This window comes from Saccopteryx leptura, chromosome 5, assembly GCF_036850995.1.
Source record: "Saccopteryx leptura isolate mSacLep1 chromosome 5, mSacLep1_pri_phased_curated, whole genome shotgun sequence".
Taxonomy (NCBI): Eukaryota; Metazoa; Chordata; class Mammalia; order Chiroptera; family Emballonuridae; genus Saccopteryx; species Saccopteryx leptura.
Window position 1 is genome coordinate 50,584,777 of NC_089507.1, and position 466 is coordinate 50,585,242.

A 466-nucleotide genomic window follows, 5' to 3' on the forward strand; every position below is an offset into this window, starting at 1 on the left:
TCTTTCAGACTTGTAAGCTGACTACAGAAAAAACGTTTAAGAATTTAAAATAAACTAGTTTGACATGCTGGGATGGGTAAGCATTAACCAATACTATGGTTTGAGGTGAATCATTTGATAAGTCTTTATTGCAGGAAAAATTTCCTGGTTCTGGCTATGTAAGTGAGAAACAATACCATGTTCAAAACCTAAGCAACACCCTTAAATATTTTGCAGTTTTGTGTTTGACTTTCAAGAGGTGGCAGTCTTCGTTCTGAGTCAGGACAAGCCAGGTCTTCAGGCCCTGCCATTCAGTTCTTGCAGAGGCAAGATCTAAAGTTTTCATCAAGCATCTGATGCCCTTGACTGCCTCTCTTAGTTTAATGGTATGTGTACTCATTGCGTCTGGCTCAGTAATTCCTTTGTATGAACTCTAAAGGAGAATCTGGCTATAAGGAGGGAAAATGAAAATATATTTGTGCCAATT